Genomic DNA, 18783 nt, shown 5'->3' with positions numbered 1-18783 from the left:
CTTGAGAGGTTGAGGCTGCACTGAGCCATGATCCTGCCACTGCACTCCAGCCTGGGTGACAAAGTGAGACCCTGTCTCAAAAAAAAAAAAAAAAAGGTAGTACATTTTTATACCTAAAAGGTAAGGCTTAAAATGCTCACCCTATGTGACTTCTCTGTAACAAAAAATATGCTTTATAAATTGAAATTGATTTATACTTGCTTTTTATCATAAAGCACTATTAGAATTATTATGATTATTATACACAGTGATCAAAACAAGTATATTTAAAGTTTTTTTAAAAATAATTATTCCTCATGAAAAGTAAATTTTTATTTAAATATCTCTCTTAATAAAATGAATGGGATTTTCTTTTCAGGTATCCAGGATAAATAACACTTATTGCTAGAGACAGTATTCAGCATCACATCTTTTTTTTTTTTTTTTTTTTTTTTGAGACAAGGTCTCATGTTGCGCTGGCTGGACTCAAACTCCTGGGCTCAAACAGTCCTCGTGCCTTAGCCTCCTGAGTATCTTGGACTGTAGGCTCTCACCTTTCAGCATCAATTCTATTTCTAATTTTTTAATATATTTAAGGGCTGAATAAACTTGTTTATATAAGAACAAGAAAATTTAAAAGTTTTATTATAGCACTGTCATGTAATTCCATGAACCTCTGGGCTATAAACCAAAAATCAGAGTTATCTCCCTACAAAAATAACTTTTCCATTTTTTATTGAGATATAATTCACATACCACAGAATGCACACCTTTAAACTATATGATTAGTGGTTTTATATATTTAGAAAGTTGTACAACTATCACTACTATTCAATTCCAGAATATTCTCATCATCCCCAAAAAGAAACTCGTTACGTGTTAGCAGTCACTCTCCATTTCCCCCTCGCCCCAACTCCTGGCAAACATTAATTTTTCTGCCTCTGGATTTGCCCATTCTGGTCATTTCATGTAAGTGGAATCACGTAATATGTGGCCTTTTGTGTCTGGCTTATTTCACTTATTTCACTTTGCTGAATGTTTTCAAGGTTTATCCACATTGTAGCATGAATCAGTGCTTCATTCCTTTTTATACCTGTACAATATTCCATTGTATAGATACACCAGATTTTCATTATCCATTCGTCAGCTGATGGACATTTGAGTTGTTTCCATCTTTTGGCTATCAGTGAATAGCAATGCTATAGACATTCATTTATGCCGAGTGCAATGACATGTGCCTGTAGTTTCAGCTACTCAGGAGACTGAGGCAGGAGGGTCATTTGAGCCCAGGAGTTCAAGCCCAGCCTGGGTAGCACAGAGAGATCTCATCTCTAAAATAATAAAAAGAACACATTGATTTACAAGGTTTTCAGTGGGCACATGTTTTCATTTCTCTTATTGGGTAGCATGGGAACTCTGTGTTTATAGATTTTTGAGGAAATGCCAGACATTCTCAAAATAGCTGCACCACTTTACATTCCCATCAGCAACGTATGAGCATTCCAATTCTTCCGCACCCTCACCAACACTTCCTTGTTATTATCTGCTTTTTTTTTTTTTTGAGATGGAGTCTTGCTGTGTCACCCGGGCTGGAGTGCACTGGCGTGATCTGGGCCCACTGCAACCTCTGCTCCCAGGTTCAAGCAATTCTCCTGCCTCAGCCTCCCGAGTAGCTGGGATTACAGGTGCATGCTACCATGCCTGGCTAATTTTTGTATTTTTAGTAGAGACGGGGTCTTCTCATCTTGGCCAAACTCATCTTGAGCTTCTGACCTTGTGATCCACCCGCCTCGGCCTCCCAAAGTGCTGGGATTACAGATATGAGCCACCAAGCCTGGCCTGTCTTTTTTTTAAGAGACAAGTTCTCACTCTGTTGCCAAGACTGGACTGCAGTGGCAGCGATCATAGCTCACTGTAGCCTCAAAATCCTAGGCTCAAGCAATCCTCAGCATTCCAAGTAGCTGGAACTACAAGGTGTGTGCCACCATACCTGGCTAATCTTTTAATTTTTTTTCAGAGATGGGGTCTTGCTATGTTGCCCAAGCTGGCCTCAAACTCCTAGCCTCAAGTGATCCTCCTGCCCTAGCCTCCCAAAGCACTGAGATTACAGGTGTGAGCCACTGTGCCCGGCCTGTCTTTTTGATTACAGACATCCTAATAGATGTCTTCACTAGGTATCTCTTTGTAGTTTTGATATGTCTTTCCTTAATGGCTAATGATGTTGAGCATCTTTTCATGTACTTATTGGCCATTTGTTTATCTTCTTTGGAGAAATACCTCTTCAGATTCTTTGCCCATTTTTAATTAGGTTATTTGTCTTTTTATCATTTAGTCATGAGAATTCTAGATACTCTAGATACAAGTCCATTATCAGATATATGACTTGCAAATATTCTCTCCCATTCTGCATGTTGCCTTTTCACTTTCTGGGTGGTTTAATTTGCAGTACAAAAGTGTTTCATGCTAGGAAGGCACAGTGGCCCATGCCTGTAATCCTAACACTTCGGGATGCTGAGGCAGGAGGATCGCTTGAGCCCAGGAGTTTGAGAACCAGCTTGGGCAAGATAGTGAGAGCCCATCTCTACAAAAAATAAAAAAAATATATATTTAGCTGGGTGTGGTGGCACACTCCTGTGGTCCCAGCTACTAAGGTGGCTGAAGTGGAAGGATGGTTTGAGCCCAGGAGGTCAAGGCTGCATTGAGCTATGATTATGACACTGCACTCTAGCTTGGGTGACACAGCGATACCCTGTTTCAAAAAACAAAATAAAAGTGTTTCATTTTCATATAATCCAATTTATCTCTTTTTTTTCCTTTGTCACTTGAGTGTTTGTTGTCCTGTCGTCCTAAGAATTTCTTACCTAATCCAAGGTGAGGAAGATTTACACTTATGTTTTCTTCTGAGTTTTAGTTTTAGTTGTTACACTTTTAGCTCTGGGTCTGTTGCATTACTGTGTACATTTTAAGATCAACATGTCAATTTCTGCCAAAAAAAAAAAGCCAACTGAGATTTTACTAGAGATTACATTGAATCCGTAGAACAATTGGGGGAGTACTGCCATCTTAGCAATATTAAGTCTTCTAATCCATGAACAAGAAATGTCATTCCATTTACTAAGGTCTTCTTTATTCTCTGTCAATGGTGTTTTGTAGTTTTCAGTGTACAAATTTTGCACTTCATCTGTTAAATTTATTTCTAATTAGTTTATTATTTTATTGCAAATAGAATTGTTTTCTTAATTTGATTTTCAAGTTGTCCATTGTTAGTGCTTAGTCATAGAATTGATTGTTGTGTTTTCTGGCATCCTGCAACCTTGCTGAACTTGATTATTAGCTCTAATAGATTTTTGTGGTTTCTTTAGGATTTTCTGACTGAGGTTATGGCACCTGCAAATAGAGATATTTTTACTTCTTCCTTTCTGATCTGGATGTCTTTAATTTTTTTATCTTGCCTATTTAGCCCAGCTAGAACTTCCAGTACAATATTGAATAGAAGTGGTAAGTGTGGACATTCTTGTATTGTTTTTGATCTTAGGTGGAAATCTTACAGTTTTATACCATTAAATTTTGATGTTAGTTGTGGGTTTTTCATAGATGTTCTTTACCAGATTAAAAGTTACTTTCTATTTCTTGTTTATTGAGTGTTTTTTTGTTTGTTCGTTTTTCATTGAGACGGAGTCTTGCTCTGTCGCACAGGCTGGAGTGCAGTGGCACGATCTCAGCTCACTGCAACCTCCACCTCCCGGGTTCAAGCAATTCTCCCACCTCAGCCTCCTGAGTAGCTGGGATTACAGGCGCCCGCCACCACACCCAGCTAATTTTTGTATTTTTAGTAGAGACGGGGTTTCACCATGTTGGCCAGGCTGGTCTCAAACTCCTGACCTCAAGTGATCCTCCCGCCTTGGCCTCCCAAAGTGCTGGGATTACAGGCCTCCCAAAGTGCTGGGATTACACCTCGCCTGGCCTATTGAGTGCTTTTATCATGAAGGAATATTGAATTTTGTGAAAGACTTGTTCTGCGTCTATGGAGATGAACAGGTAGTTTTTTTTCTATTAATGCAGCATACTACATTGACTGATTTTCTTATGTTGAACCAACCTTGCATCCCTAGGAAAAATCTTATTTGGTCATTATGCATAATTCATTTTATTTGTTGTTGGATTCAGTTTTGTAGTATTTTGTTGAGAATTTTTGTATTTGTGTGATAAAATACACATAACATAAAATTCACCATTTCAACAATTTCAAAGTGTACAACTCAATGACGTTTGTTATGTTCACAATGTTGTGCAATACTTACCACTATGTAGTTTCAAGACATTTTCAGCACGACAAAAGGAAACCCCATACACACTAAGCCGTCATTCTCCCCTCCCCCTGGCAACCACTGATCTGCTTCCTGTCTCTATGTATTTGCCTGTTCTGAATATTTTTTGCCCAGGTGTGAGGTGAAAAGGGTTTGGGTGAAATATCCTCTATTTAGAAAATGACTATCACAAATTCTTTATCAGTCAGCAGTCAGTCAGCAGCCTGTCCAACACAATTAGTCACAGGCCCCTTTTGAACCTCCTGCATTTGGCAAGAAAGGGAGGTGAGCATGGAAAAGGAAGAGGGCACTCTTTCAACTGTCTCCCCTCCTTCTGCTAGAGAAGCGGGGCTATGAAAAGACGACTGCCCAGGATGGCTCCAGGCAAAATATAAACATTTGTTTCTTTTGCCCTCAAATCTCCCCTTTCTGTTGCTATATCCAGGCCCTGGTGGCCTCAAGTAGCCAGGCCCTAGGATATCTCTAAGATCTCTTCCCTCCAGGCGGGGCTGCAGGCCCTGAGACTACTTTTATAATTGGTTTCCTGTTGGGTGTCCCTTGCTTGCAAGCCTTACTTAACTGGCCAGATGGCATCCACTTGCTTGAGCCACGTGCTCTTGTTTGCTAAGACCTCCCTAAGTTATCCTGTCCAATTTCCCTGAACGTGAGGAATGTCAAGCCCCAAAGCTGTAAAAATGGTGACTCACTGAAGTCCAAGAAGGAGGTACTTCTGGAGAGCAGGGTGATCTTTATGTACTTTTCAAGTAATGCCCATGGGCAAATTTGTTATTTGGTGAAGTAGGATCAGGGAGTGGGAAGAGAAAGGTGACACCCCCACCCTCACAGTACGCCTTACAGCCCACTCCACAGCTTTGTTAGGAGCTAAGTCTCTGGAGAGATTCTGGGGAATTTTTTTTTTTTTTTTCTCCAGGGAGGCTTTCTGGCTTTCACTTCTCCAGACCCCAAGGACACTCCCAGATGCAAGGTGATGTCATTGGAGTGTTTTCAGATAGAGAATTTAAGACTTGCTCTGACCTCATGTGCTTTGTGTTTCCAGTTAAACTCAAACTTTCCAAGACTTGAGTTCATTTACCTTTAATCAAAATTCCCTTTCTGGGCTCCACTTCTAATTACACATGGGCCTCTAAGTCTTCTTGGCCATCAGGTACCAGTTGATCAAAAGTGTCACACATTTAGGTAGGGCCAGTGTGGCTGACATGCCCTTTGAAGTTCAAATAGGGTTGGAAATGAGTGCAATATTGCTCACATGATGTCAAATCTCACATGTTTGAAATAGAGTGTGTGACATTTGACAAATTCAAGCACATGGCGAGGCAGCTATTCTGCTTACAGAGCAAAGATTCCACTAAGGACTAGGGGAGTGACAGCTCATTGGGGCCTGCCTCTTTGTTGACAACAGACTCAGACTGGGGGCTCTTTGTGAGAATCAGAATGCTATTTCCAACCCTTAGGCAAGTAATGGGCTAATGAATGGCTCTAGAATTTTAGGAGACAGACCTCACTCTGGGGGACAGTCCCCACTAAAGGCAAAGTTCTTTCCTCACTCCCACATGTGTGGCTGATAAAAGCTACTTGTCTGGCTGGGTGCAGTGGCTCAAGCCTGTAATCCCAGCACTTTGGGAGGCTGAGGCTTGAGGTCAGGAGGTTGTGAACCACCCTGGCCAACATGGTGAAAACCTGTCTCTACTGAAAAGACAAAAATCAGTAGGGCTAATTTTTGGCATGCACCTATAATTCCAGCTACTCGGGAAGCAGAGGCAGGAGAATCCCTTGAACCCAGGAGGCAGACATTGCAGTGAGCCGAGATTGCACCACTGCACTCCATCCAGCCTGGGTGACAGAGCAAGACTCTGACTCAAGAAAAAAGCTACTTGTCATATGTACGCAATGTAGTTCTCCTTGAAGGCTACTCCAAATGGTTTGGGTTTGGCCATCTACCCAGAACGCACACGTACCCAGCACGCACGTGTACCCAGCAGGTGCCTTCCTATTTCTACCATCTTTACCCATAGCAGGCCTTAGAGTAAGCACTCTTTTTCACTGAGTCAGGTTTAGACCACAGAATCCTCAGGTCGGCACTCCCAGCAGCCTGGGCCAATTGCTTGGAATTGGTATACAAGATAATGAAAATTGCCATCATTTTACTGAAGATTTATGGGTGAGATACTGGGTAAGTGCATTCCGTGCATTATCTCTTTTAATTCCCACAATAGTCTTGTTATGTACTATTATTCTCATTTTACAGACAAGGAACCAAGGCCAAGGGAAGGTAAGTAAACTTTCTCAAGGTCAAATTGGCAGAACTGGGCTGGAATTCCGGTCTGTTTGACTCCAGAGACTAACCTCTTAACCGTTACGCTATGCCAGTTCATTCATTCACTCAACCAGTGTTTAAAAATCGGCACAGATTCTGTGTTAGCATGGTTCTAGGCCCTGGGGATACAGCAGTCAGAAGATCTTTGCCCAGTAGAACATGACACTGTGTGGGCTTCTGGAGGAAGGCCCTCTGGGAATCAGTGACCTGACACTGGATAATACATCCATTTGCTAGCAGGATGAGGGATCTCAAAAATGTGGGAGCTCCACGCTTAAACACAGGGAGTGTATGAAAAACTCAAGCCACAAGGCAAACAGGCAATGGCAAAGTTTCAGCTCAACCCTGACAGGGCTCTGTGTGCTTAGTATAGGCTATAGCCCATGCTCCAGTGTTTGAGAAGGATAACATGCCCTACTGATCTCTGTAACCCTGTGAAGGTCAACCACCCCAGGCCCTCCTAACCATAAGCCAACACTAAGTTTTTCAAGCATCCCAGGTCTGCCTGTCTTTTTTACCATTAGCAGCTGAATGTGTGAAGCTCCTGGTTCCCCGCAAGGAACCCTGGGGGTGGGTCACAGGTGGGGCTGAGCTCACTCTTCCTATAGATACATTTCCCCCTTGTAAAGAGCAAAGGAGACGATCAAAGGCCACCTGGGCCCACTTGCTTGCTAGAGAGACCCGGGGGAGCTGGAAAGGAAAGGGGAGGAGGGGACTGGGGCAGGCTGGAGCTGTGCTGTGATTGATTGGCTTGTTTTGCTCCTGCACTTCTGTTTACCCAGCTGGGCCTGCTGCTGCCCAGAGGACCAGCATGTGCGTGGCCACTCTGGCCGGCCTTTGGGGCAGTGTCAGAGTGAGCTGTGCACTCAGCCATCTCCTGGCAAAACTGAGGCAGGGAAGTTTGTGTTTTATGTCTGCAACTTTCCTGCCCCACTGGGCCTTCTCCCACCTCCAGGGGCACCCCTCCGTAACACACACCCCCCAGTCTCAGCCACAGAATTCTTCAGGTCTTCTTCCTCTTAGTGGAACCTAGTGTCACTCAGGTATCTAAGACACTAACAGGTAAACATCTGCCAACAGCCTCTAGCTTAATTCTTTTAGCATTTCAAAATGCCGGGCTTCTCGGTAATTAATTAGTCCATTCAAGGCAGACAAGAGCAGAGGGCCCCAGGAGAGGGAAACAAATAGCTTGTGAAAGAGCTACCGATCCAAGGACACAAATGAAGTCCCTGGTCTTCTAGGTCAGTCTTTCTGCTAATTGACAAACAAGGTTAAAACAAATCCCAGCATTTCAGTAATGCTGTCTGCTCGGTTTGAATAGCAGTAGCCCAAGGTAGAACGGTTTCAGAACTCAGTGTGTCGGGGGGGTGGGGGGCCGTGGGCAGGATTTGAAGATTTGAAGGACCCTTCCAAGTGCACGTGGCCAGTGGTTTGTCAGTGTTTATAGCCAGCTCTACTTTTCTTAAAAACCAACCTAACCTCAAACTAGAAGCAAGTAGAGACTGGTGGCATAGGGACCCTGGGCTTTGGGTAGGCACTAGAGTGGTGGTTTAGAGTGGGCTTTGGAGTCAGACAAGCCTGAGTGACAGTTTCAAATCTCAGCTCTGCTACTTATAACTGTTTGACTTTGGGCAAGTTACTTAGCTTTTCTGAGTCTCAGTATAACCTTCTGTCAAATGAGGATAACGCCTACCTCAGTGCATTGTTGTGAGGATTACATGCCATAAAGTGTGCCAAGTGCTTAGCAACTGATCCATGTTATCAATATACATGGAGGGGTGTGATGATCAAAGACGAGAATTGTGGAGAGAGGAGGATGGGATACCTCATTCTCTTCCTGAAATGTTCAGCACTTTGGGTGTGCATTCCTAATGTTTACACAGTTCAAAGGTGAGTTCAGAATGTGGAAACAACCCAAATGTCTATCGACAGATGACTAGATAAACAAAACATGGTACACACATGCAATGGAATACTATTCAGCCTTTAAAAGGAAGGAAATTCTGATGCATACTACAACACAGATGAACTTTGAGGACATTATGCTAAGTGAAATAAGCCAGTCACACAAAGACAAACACTGCATGATTCCACTTACATGAAGTTTCTAGGGTGGTTAAATTCATAGAAACAGACAGTTGAATGGGGATTGCCAGGGACGGGGAAAGAGGGGAATGGGGAGCTAATGCTTGATGGGTACAGAGTTTCTGTCTGAGAAGATGAAAGTTCTGGAGATGGAGGGTGGCGCTGGTGGCACAACATTGCGAATGTACTGAATGCCACTGAATCGTACGCTTAAAATGGTTAAAATGGTAAACGGTAAATTGTATGTTACATGTGTTTACTGCAATTTTGGATGGATTGGGAGTATATATATGAGAAAAGCCATGACAGGTCAGTGCCCTGGTGAAAGCCTGGGATTCTATTTTCCACTCCACTATGAGAAGGCGGCCAGTTTCCATACAGGGGAAGGGGAGAGAGAGAGGGAGAGGGATGGGGGGGATGGAGAGAGAGAGAGAAGCAGGAAAGGAGAGAGAGGAGAATGGCCTGGGCTGTCAGTGTAAAACAAAAAATACAAAAGTTGGAGGTTTTTCAGCTCTGAAAATGCAACAAGCAAGGAGAGTAGGCTCCATCCCTAGGTGAGCCCCAAAGCCCACTTGGGCCACAGCTATAGATAGCCTGGCTGGGAGACCACAAAAGGGAAGGAGGAGGTAATTTGGACTGGCCTGAGGTAAAAATTGCAGAGATTTGCAAGTGCAATCAGCTCTTCAACTCCCCACCACTTCCAAGGCAGAGTGGGTGGGACCAGCCTCTTCTCTTCCTCCAATCCCACTCCTTCCAGGCTACAAGGGGCCCCTCAAGGCTGCCCTTCTCATTCGGTTCCAGCTGCCTGATTTCCCTGGAGAGGAGGTTGTGGAGGTGGGGCTGCCAGTCCCTACATCCCTACCAGACCAACCTCTTCACGGGATCATCCGGACCCTGTACACGTGGACCCTGGCCGTGTAGACACACCTGAGTCCAGGAACGACACAAGCCGCAGGGATCCCAGCCTAGGCACGGAGGTAATTAGGCACGTCTTCTCTGCTCCTGAAGTAATGTTTATTTGTCTTTCAAATTCTGCCAACCAAAATGGCTTAGGCTGTGATTTACCATCACACCATTATGTCATACTTCCTTACTGCTTTTATGACCAAGAAAGACTCCAGGCACAGTAGCCATATTATGTCCCAGCGAACTCCTGCCCAAATTAAGTCACTGTTTCTGGTCCCTATCGCTGGTCAAATATGACATCTAAGGGTAATTGCTGTTTTAGGGGCACATTTTAAAGCAAATGCAAAAAATAATGAATGTACCTATTTTGTGACTGAAATTTGCATCTGTCTTTTTACCCTCTCCCGGCAAATATGTTTTATGTTTATTTAAACAGCCTTTAATAAAAATGTACAGCTGCAAAGCATCTTACTACTCAATGCTTTCTGGTTAAGAAAATTGCCCATAATCACAGTGGACTTTACTATTCGTAACAGAATATTATTTTTCATCGGAGCATGGCTGCAGCCCAATGTATGAGTGTTGCAAATGCAATGTGAGGCTTATCTGAGGTCGGAAGCTCTTCATTCATTCATTTATTCAATCCATCAACAGACTTTTTTGCGGACTTACCATATGGGGTTTGGGACCTTTGGGGAACGGGGGAAAAGCATCGGCAGAGGCGTGAGAGAGCAGGTCACTGATAGGACAAGGGTAGCCATTGTCAACCACAGCTGATGTATTGTGATTGGCTGGAAAGTGTGACACAAATAATTTGTTACTGATAATAGTTAATGTACCTGAGTTGCTGAATAATTTACTTTAGTTGTAAGTTAGAGTGGATTCAAGGTTATCTTTATAATAATAGCATCACTCTCACCTGCTTGCATTTCAGTTTGTTTTAATGAGAGTTAGAGAAAAGGGTCCAATTAATAGTTGCCATGCCAAGTGGATTCCCCAAGGACACTCATGGGAGTGTGTCATGCATGTGCACATCATCTGTCAGTTATAACATAGTTTAGGATTGTCAGAGTGGCCTACAAGGTGTGTGTTATGTGTGAGAGTGGAGAGAGATGAACCTGGAGAGGCAGGATGGGTAGATGTGACTTTTCAGAGCTTGAGTAAACACAGTTTCAGCTGGATTGGCCCCCAAATTTTGCAGATCTAATTGTCAGTAATGCAGAGCTACTGCTTGTTTATCGGGTTCCAGTATTTCCCCAAGTACAGAGATATGATCTTAGGTAAAGTAGCGACTGTCAACCCATGCTTGTGAATTTGACCTGTCTTGGAGAACCTGTAATTATACTTCTCAGAATCAAGTACTTCTAGCACTGGCTGTGTTGCACGTTCAGCTTCTTAGAAATGAGAATGTGACCCAAGAGGTAGCTTCCAGGTTAGGTTTCATGGAGTGATTGTGCTGGGACCGCATTTATCTGTCTTGAAAAACAGATGGAAATTCTCAGTCATGAGTCAAACTAGAAAAAGGAACTTACTAATATTGAATTTGATATGCTATTTCTACTGGGGAGCCAGATGGGGTATGGGGAGCTGTTGGGGTACAGAGAAGGAGTGTCTGCTTTTCCTTACCTTTCCAATATAAAATGCATTTCTAGAATTAACCAGGAGATATTGGAAATGACACCTTTCATGAAAATGTAATAAATGATGGGCTTGGTGTTCTGGTTTGAAGGGTACTAGAACTCTTTCCCTGCCCCTAAAAGTACTCTCCTACTGCTGCTTGATTTTCTAATATTAGAAATTGTGGTAGAATCCCTTTTTATGTGTTTACAAACTATGCCTTGCTCTGTTTAACTAGTTTTCATTTTCTTTTTCAAATGTATGCTGCAGGAAAAGACAATAGTTCTTTTAAAAATAAGAAGTACATTCAAGAATGAGCTGGAAGCCTGCTGGAATTGTTAAGGAAACCAATTGTGTGTAGATGCGACCTCAGTAATTAATCAGTGAACATCTAGCAGCCAAATATCTGATGGGAGGGAGGAGGCCCTCTCCTTAGAGAGAGGGAAAATGACTACTCCCTTCTGATTGAAAAAGCACCATCCCAGACCTTCTTGCTGCTGACATGCAGATGTACATCTGGCTGTAATCTCTCACTCCCTGCTAGCCTTTGCCAAACTGTGTGGAACAGAAATCCAGTTTCTCCTCCATGTAAAGCGACAGAGAGAAATTGAATAGTTAGATAGTTAACATTCTGAGCACTGGCTAGGCAAAGGAACATGCCCAAAGCAATAAAAAGACTCTCACTTAAAAAACTGTGGCTGAAGAAAGATTTGAGCAGTTTAAACAACTGGTGGAGTTGATTGGGGTGAAGGGAGTAGAAGTCTCAAAGCCACAGACAAGCCTTGATACTCTGCAGACAAGCTAAGAAATATTTAAATTGTGTGAAATCTACTCAAGGCTGATGAATAAGATAGAATAAGAGCTTGATAATATTTGAAGGAATTTATTTGCACTTAAATGTCCGTGTTTCTATAAATCTTGCTCTAAATTTTATTTTATGTGGTGTTGTTTTAAAAACAGAGTTATTTATAAAGAATGAAAGCATAATTGAGTGGGGAAGTGTGCTCTGTTCCCTCTCTCCGAGCTGTCCAACCTAAGGGAAGCCTATCATTCTGTCAAAGTGGTGGTAACTTAATCAAATTGCAGGACTAATACATAGAAGGAAAATGATGCCCTTTGAAGCTTTACCTTGGAAACCCACACTTCATAAATGACAACAAATCCAACAGTGCCTCAACTTTTGGATTAAATATTGCAGCCTTCTTTAAAAATAAAAAATGCCTCTGGGTAGGTTAACATACAGAGTTATTAGTATCTTAGTACAGTGGTATCCCAAACTGAGTATTTAACACACCTTTCATTTATATTGAGAATTTTTAAAATACAGAAAAGTGCAGAGAAGAATATAGCAAACACTTGTGTTCTCACCATGCGGAGGAGAAATACACTACTGTATTTACTTTGTCTTCCATTCTTTTTAAATTTAAAAAAAAAGTGCTACAGGAAAAGTTGAGGCCCCCTTTATCTCCTGCCTCCAGTCAACTAATTTTCATTAATTTGGTATGTTTTCTTCCACTATGATATACTTTTGTATTTTTTTTAAACTTAGCATTATTTTCTTGAGATCAGTCCATGTGGGTGCCTATTGGTCTAGTTCATTCTTACTGCTGAACAGTAAGCTATGGTACAACCACGGCACATTTAATTTATTCATTCCTCCTTTGGCGGATGTTTATTTCCAAATTTTTAGTATTAGAAACAAACAACTTGCAGTAAACACTGAGGTATGTGTGTCTTTGCACGCTGGATTGGAATTTCTCTAGAGTATGTACCTTGTAGAAAGTAAGATTTCTGGGTTAAAGACTACACACACTTTTAGTTTTTCTGGGTACTGGCAGGTTGCTCTCCAATGTGGCTCTACTGAATGACAGTCTCATCAGTCGTGTATGAGCTCCCATGACACCATACCATTGACAACTTTTGGGTTTTAATTTTTGCTTGTCTGATGAGTAAAGACAGTATCTTGTTTTGTTGTTGTTTTAATTTCCTTGAGTACTAGTGGGGTTAAGTATCTTTGCATATATTTCTAGACCATTCCAGTGTCTTCTGCCAGTTGTCTGTTGGTATTCTTTGCCCCTTTTTCCATTGTGTTGATTGCCTTTTAAAATTGACTTATCGCATTTATTTTATGTCTTTTTTGACTCTGTTTCTTTTTCAATTATATGTGTGGCAAGCATCTTCTCCCACTATCTGGCTTATCTTTAACTTTATACTGTCATTTTTTCTTATAGACATTATAATGTTTAATGTGGTCACATTTATCAGTCTTTTCTATTGAAATTTATAAGTTTTGTGTGTGTGATTAACGAATTCTTCTATTCTGAGGTCATAAAGGTATTCTATATTTGCATCACAATGTTGTAAAATTTTGCTTTTAACAGTTAGGTCTTTAATTCATTTTGAATTGATTTTTATGTAGGGTTTGAATAAGTTATCTAATTGTATCTTTTATCACATGGATACTTTCAATACCATTTATTAAATAGTCTATATCATATCCTCCATGATTTATAATCAATCTCTGTCCTTTACCTAGTTCTCATAGACTTATCTGAGTTGTTTGTAGGCCCTTTTTATATTCCACTGGTCTATTTGTTTATCCATCTGCCAATACTATATTGTTTTATTTTTTATTTTTTGAGATGGAGTCTCACTCTGTCTCCCAGGCTGGAGTGCAGTGGCATGATCCCGGGTTCAAGTGAATCTCCTGCCTCAGGCTTCCTGGTAGCTGGGACTACAAGTGCATGCCACCACATCTGCCTAATTTTAGTATTTTTAGTAGAAATGGGGTTTCGCCATTTTGGCCAGGCTGGTCTCAAACTCCTGACCTCAAGTGATCTGACCGCCTTGGCCTCCCACAGTTCTCAGATTATAGGCATGAGCCACTGCGCCTGGCCTATGTTGTTTTAATTGTCATAACATTATAATAAGCCTTAACTATGTGCCCTTCACTACTCTTCTTCACAATTGTCTTGTATAGTCTTGATGCCTTACTATTCTGTTAAAATCTTATTCTCTGTGTAAATCTTCTGTGTAAATTAGCTTGTCAAAATCCAGAAAAATCCTGTTGTGATTTTGGTTGAACTTGCATGAATTTATAGACCAATTTAAAGAAAATTGCCATATTTGTGTTGAGCTTTCCCATACATGAACATGTTATGTATCTCCTTTTTGAGGTTACTTTATTCTAAACTTTTTATTTCAATATAATTATAGATTCATGGGAAGATGCAAATATGGTACAGAGAGGCCCCCTGTACCATTCACTTATTTTCTCCCATGATTATATTTTACATAACTAGAGTACAGTATCAAAACTAGGAATTCGACATTGGTACAATATGTGTGTATATAATTCTATGCCATTTTTATCACACGTGTAGATTTGTATAAGATACAGAAGACCAGGCGTGGTGGCTCACACCTGTAATCCCAGCACTGTGGGAGGCCGAGGCGGGCAGATCACCTGAGGTCAGGAGTTCGAGACCAGCCTGACCAACATGGGGAAACCCTTTCTTTACTAAAAATACAAAATTAGTCAGGTGTGGTGGCACATGCCTGTAATCCCAGCTACTCGGGGGGCTGAGGCAGGAGAATTGCTTGAACCTGGGAGGCGGGGTTGCTGTGAGCTGAGATCACGTCGTTGCACTCCAGCCTGTGTAACAATCGTGAAACTCCGTCTAAAAAAAAAAAAAGATACAGAATTATTCCGTCATCACAAAGATGTCCCTCATGCTACCTTTATGGTTACACCCACCCCACCCTATCTCTAACCCCCAGAAATCACTAATCTCGTCTTCATCTTACAATTTTGTCATTTCAAGAATGTTATGTAAGTGGAATACAGTATGTGGCTTTTTGAGATTACCTTTCTTCATTCCCTGGAGATTCATGCAAGTTGCTGTGTGTGTCAATAGTTACTCCTTTTTATTGCCGAGTCTGCTAGTGATGAATTCTGTTAGTTTTCCTTCATCTGAGTATGTCTTGATTTCCCCTTCATTTTGAAGAATATTTTTGCTGGGTGTAGAATTCTGTGCTGGCAGTTCTTTTCTTTCATGGTGTGGATGTACTACAGTTGGTTGAACCCATTCACTTGTTGAGAGACGTTTTAGTTGTTTCTGGTTTGAGTGTTTTCTGTTTGTTCTTTCTGTTTTTTATTTGTCTATTTTCATTTTCTTGCCTTCCTGTGTGTTACTTGAATATTTTTTAGAATTCTATTTTGATTAATCTACAGGATTTTTAGAGTTATCTCTTTGTGTCTCTTTCTTTGTGGTTGCTCTAGGTCTAACACGACATATACATAACTTATTACAATCTACTGGTGTCATCATTTTACCAGTTAAAGTATAGCAACTTTATTCCTTTACTCTCCCCAGGTTATAATTATCTTAAGTATTTTGTTTACATACATTGAGGAAACTATCAGACAATGTTTTACTTTCTGCTTTAACCATCAAACATAATTTAAAAAAATCAATAGAAGAGGACAGCCTATTGTATTTATCCATATTTTTTGTTCTTTCTTTGTTCTTTCTCATTCCTGATGCTCAAAGATTCCTTCTATCACTTATTTCTGTTTGGAGAACTTCCTTTGGCCATTCTTTAAATGTTAGTTTGCTATTACAAGGACAGAAAACCAAACACCACATGTTCTCACTCATAGGTGGGAATTGAACAATGAGAACATTTGGACATAGTGCGGGGAAAATCACACACCAGGGCCTGTCGGCGGTTGGGGGGCTGGGAGAGTGATAGCATTAGGAGAAATGCCTAATATAAATGACAAGTTGATGGGTGCAGCAAACCAATATGGCACATGTATACCCTATATAACAAATCTGCACGTTGTGCACATGTACCCTAGAACTTAAAGTATAATTTTTAAAAATGTTAGTTTGATAGTGACAAATTCTGTTAGTGTTCCTGAATCTAAGGATGTCCCGATTTTCCCTTCATTAAGAAGGATATTTTTGTTGGTTGTAGAATTCTGTGCTGGCAGTTCTTTTCTTTCAGTACTTAAAAAATATGTCACTTCCTTGTAACCTCCACAGATTTTGATGAGAAATCTACAGTCACAGGGATTATTCTTCCCTTATAGTAAGGTATAGTTTATCTCTGGCTGCTTTTAAGATTTTTTTTTCTTTGTCGTTATCAGAAATTTGACCATGATGTGTTTTGGCCTGGATTTCTTTGGGTTTAACCTATTTGGGATTTACTCTGTTTTTTGAACCTGTAGGTTTGTCTTTTGCCAAATTTGAGTAAATTTCAGCCACTATTTGTTTGAATACATCTTCAACCTCACCTTTTATTCCCTCTCCTTCTGTGACTCTGATGACATGAATGCTTTGTTATAGTCCCACGGATCCCTGAGGCTCTGTTCATATATATTTTTCAGTCTACTTTCTCTTTGTTGTTTGTCCTTGGTAATTTCTACTTTTGTATCTTCGAGTTTACTGCTTCTTTTCTCTATCTCCTCCATTTTGCTATTGGACCCATCCACTGAAGTTTTAAAATTTTGGTTGTTTTCTCATTCTAAAATTTCCATTTGGTTTTTCTTTATATCTCCTGTTTTCTTTGCTGAGATTTTTTGCCCTTTGTTTCAAGTGCATTTATAATTACTTGTTCAAAGGTTCTTATGATGGCTGCTTTAAAATCGTTGATAGGCAATTGTAATATCTGTGTCATTTCAGTCTTGGCATCTGTTGAATGTCTTTTCTCATTCAAACTGAGATTTTCCTGGCTTTTGGTATTATAAGTGATTTTTTATTCAACTTTGACATTTTGGGTATTGCATTATGAAACTGGTTCTTATTGAAATCTTCTGTTTTAGCAGGCCTCCTCTGACACTGCTCCAGTGGTGGAAGAAGAGGCACTACCTCATTACTGCCAGCTGGAGATGGATGTACAACTAACTCCCTATGTGGTCCTTACTGTCACTGTGGAGAGGGGATTTATTACAGTCCCAGCTTCCCACTTGGCCCTCTCCAACACACCACACTGGCTAGGTGATTGGGATACTTCCTTACCGCCTAGGGAGGGGAAAAGTCAGCCTCCCCACTCAGCCTTTGCTGGCATGAATAGGAGTGGTTTTTTTTTCTGTAGATATTTGCTGGGAGTAGAGAGCAGTTATTGTTGAAGGTGTTCTGTTCTATACGGTTGTTCTTTTTCTGATACATTGACTAGCGAGAGCAGGCTTATGTTGGGGATTTTTTTTGTCTGTGCTTGTTGGTATTACTGGGTTGCTAGCTTCTCTAGCACCCAGTCTGGGATATATGAGGCAAAAAGGGAACAGAAGAAACTCACCAATACATTGCCTCAGTTCCCAAGGTCCCTAACCAGTCTGCCCTTTTTTCTCTACCTGTCAGAGACATCTTAATGTCTGCCTTATGCATAATGTTCAGGGTTTCTAGCCGTACTTGGCAGAAAGAGTAGGGAAAAGTACTTTTATTTCATCTTGTCTTGAAACTGAAGTATAAGATCTTTTATGACTTTCAAAAATTTTAATGATTTTCTCCATAAAGGTCTTATACAACTGTTGTGTGTGTATATATATATATATACTATGTTGTTAACAGTGTTAATTCAGTGAATGGAAATGGTTACCATTACTCTGTAATGCATGTAATAAAGCACTTACATATACTTGTTTACAAGCTGTTTCTTGGAATGCTACTCACACACTGCTCACACTCCTAGCTCTTTGCTAATAATATGTATTTTGGATGATATCACTCCTCTTTAAGAATTACATATTCTAATGTATTGTTTCTGGTATATTGAAATGGTACTGATTTTTTTCATATTAATATATCCAGCACTTTTGTCGAATGCTCTTATTAGTTCTAACAGTTTCTAGATACTCTCGCTTTTTTTTTTTTTTTGAGATGGAGTCTTGGTTTGTCACCAGGCTGGAGTCCAGTGTTGCGATCTTGGCTCACTGCAACCTCCGCCTCCCGGGTTCAAGCAATTCTCTGCCTCAGCCTCCTGAGTAACTGGGATTGTAGGCACCTGCCACCACACCCGATTAATTTTTTGTATTTGTAGTAGAGACGGGGGTTTCACCATCTTGGCCAGGTTGGTCTTGAACTCCTGACCTCATGATCCACCCGCCTCGGTCTCCCAAAGTGCTGGGATTACAGGCGTGAGCCATTGCATCTGGCCGATTCTCTTGCATTTTCTGTATAAGCAACATATCATCTGCAATTATGATGATGTTTTCCTTTTTCTAATATATATACAATACATATATATATTTTATATATTTGTGTGTATGTATATATATTTATTTTATTTATTTATTTATTTTAAGTTGGAGTCTCACTTTGTTGCCCAGGCTGGAGTGCAGTGCCATGATCTCAGCTCACTGCAACCTCCACCTCCCAGGTTCCAGTGATTCTCCTGCCTCAGCCTCCTGAGTATCTGGGATTACAGGCACACACCACCACACCCGGCTGATTTTTGTATTGTTTTAGTAGAGATGGGGTTTCACCATGTTGGTCAGGCTGGTCTCAAACTCCTGACCTCATGATCTGCCCACCTCGGTCTCCCAAAGTG

Source organism: Mandrillus leucophaeus, unplaced genomic scaffold, assembly GCF_000951045.1.
Source record: "Mandrillus leucophaeus isolate KB7577 unplaced genomic scaffold, Mleu.le_1.0 Scaffold659, whole genome shotgun sequence".
Taxonomy (NCBI): domain Eukaryota; kingdom Metazoa; phylum Chordata; class Mammalia; order Primates; family Cercopithecidae; genus Mandrillus; species Mandrillus leucophaeus.
The sequence above is the reverse complement of the archived record's forward strand: the minus strand, read 5'-3'. Positions refer to the sequence as shown.